Raw genomic sequence first — 2,659 nt, 5'->3', positions numbered from 1 at the left:
ACTTGACAGCACGTAACAACAACAACAACATGCTGTTGTTAGGTGCTGTCATTAGGTTTTGACTACCTCTCATAATGACCCTACGAACAGCAGATCTGACCCGTGTCCTGTCCTGCACTTTTCTTACAATCTCTAACATGCTTGAAACCATTGTTACACTCGTTTTAGTCAATCTGAGAATCTTCCACTATCAGACCTTCCATCTTTCCCAGCGTGTTGTCTTTTTCCGAGAACTGACTTTGCATGAAGACACACATAAAATATGTGAAATGAAGTTTATCCTCTATCTTTGCTTCTAAGGAGTACTTCCCCTAAGACAAACTTGTTTGTTCTTTTGGAAGTCTCTTCTCCAACACTGTAAATCGAAGAGAACAATGCTTTACTCATCTGTATCCATTATCCAATTTTCAGATGCATAGAAAGCAATTGATAATGCTATGGTTTGGATCAGGGAAAGAGTAGTCTTTAAAGAGACAATCTAAATGAATGTTTGACAGTTGTTGTTGTTGTTATGTGCCATTGAGTCAACTGTGACTCATAGCAATCCTATGAACAATAGCTCTGAACTTTGCTCTATCCTGAGGCAGTCTCCAAGTATAGGTTGCACATTAGCACAATCAAATGTTCTAGGATTCCCATTCTTCTCAGAATCAGCCATAGCTTGTCGTGATCCACACAGTCAAAAGCCTTTGCATAGTCAATGAAGCACAGATAGACATTCTTCTGGTATTCTCTGCTTTCTGCCAAGATCCATCTAACCAACATTAGCTGTAATATCCCTAGTACCATGACCTCTTCTAAATCCAGCCTGCACATCTGGCAGTTCTCTGTTGACATATTCTTCCAAAAGTTTTTGGATAATTTTCAGCAGAATCTTGCTTGCAGGTGATATCAATGATATTGTTCAATATTTTCCACACTCTTTTGGGTCATCTTTCTTTGGAATGGGAACAAATATCAATCTTTTCCAGTCAGTTGGCTATCTGATAGAGGATGTAAAAATATTCTAGCTTCTGTGTGAGGAATACATCAGTGGCTTAATAAGGACGTAGGATTGTTGTTGCTGTTGCTATTTGCTGTCAAGTCACCTGTGATTCATATCAACCCTATGTACAACAACCCTAAAACCTGCTCTATCCTGTGCCAATTTCACTGTCTCTTACACATCCACCCTGATTACACCAGTAACTGAATCAATCCATCTCATAGATGGTCTTCCTCTCCTGCGCTGTCCCTCCGCTCTCCCAAGCATGATGTCCTTCTCCAAGGACTGATCCCTTCTTGCAAAATGTCCAGAGTATGTCAGACAAAGCTTCAGAATCCATGCCTCCAAGGAGCAGCCTGGTTTAACTCTCTCTAGGTTGAACCTGTTTGTTTTTTTAGCAATCCATGGTATAGTCAATACTCTTTTCCAACATCATAGCTCAATGGTGTCAATTCTCTAGACCAATATTATAGTGGTCTGAGATATCATTATACCTTGATCTAAAGTGTTAGGAGACAAGAGGGTAAGAAAATGGCTAAATTCTTGATGTATCTTAAAAATGTAGTCTCTATGGTTTGCAGATATGATACATGTGAACTAAATTTTAGCTGACTGATCCAAGAATGCATCCTATCTCCACTGCTGTTGTTGTGTACCACAGAGTCAGAGCTCATCCATAGCTGACCCTCAAGCAGATTTTCAGAGGCAGGTAATAGCACTGGAGGAGATTGCCCATCATTCTCCCATGAAGTGGCTGGTGTCCTTGTACCTTGTTCCTTCGAGATTTCAGAGCAGTTTCTTATCACTAGGCCACGAGAACCTATTTGCCCACTTTTTCAATCTATATGTGAAACAGATCATCTGGGATACTTGACTTTATGAGGAAAAGTGTGACATCAGGATTAGAGGAAGTCTAATCAGCAACCTGTGTTATGCTGAAACTGAGGAGAACCTCATGTGTTTCCTGCAGAAGATTAAGAACTGCAGCCTTTAATATGGGTTGAAGCTCAACATCAAGAAAACAAAGATTTTCACCACTGGGCCAATTGCAGCACCGTATTGGATGGAGAAGAGATTGAGTTAGTTAGCAATTACAGCTTGCTTGGATCCATAATAAACCCTCTTAATACCAGCAGTGAGGAAATCAAAAGTCTAATTACATTGGGAAAATCTGCTGTCATGGACCTCTCCAGACTGCTGAAGAGCAACAATGTCAACTTAGATAAAAAAGTGCATGTAATTCAGGCCATGGTCTTCTCAATTACATGTTACATTTCAGAGAGTAGGACAATGACTAAGGTTTACAGAAGAAGAATAGATGCTTTGAGTTGTGATGCTGGAGAAGAGTCATGGACTGCCAAGAAAACAAATTGGCCTGTCTTGGAGAGGGTTAACAACAAGTCTATCCTTGTTTAGATGCACAACCTTTGAAACCAAACTGAAACTGCTGTGAGTTAGAAAGTGAGTTTGAGCTCTAGTTTATCCTCTTTGGATTTATTGTCATGGTCGTTTTTCTTCTGTTTTTTGGGTTTTATTTTTTTGGGGGTTAGTAGATAAAATAGTAGCGATGATGAATGTGTAAAATTTTCTTTTTTTGTTTTTTGGGTTTTATTTTTTTGGGGGTTAGTAGATAAAATAGTAGCGATGATGAATGTGTAAAATTTTCTTTTTTTA

This window comes from Elephantulus edwardii, unplaced genomic scaffold (genome assembly GCF_000299155.1).
Source record: "Elephantulus edwardii isolate Elephantulus edwardi_28Jun2011 unplaced genomic scaffold, EleEdw1.0 scaffold00414, whole genome shotgun sequence".
NCBI classification, from domain to species: Eukaryota; Metazoa; Chordata; class Mammalia; order Macroscelidea; family Macroscelididae; genus Elephantulus; species Elephantulus edwardii.
The sequence above is the reverse complement of the archived record's forward strand: the minus strand, read 5'-3'. Positions refer to the sequence as shown.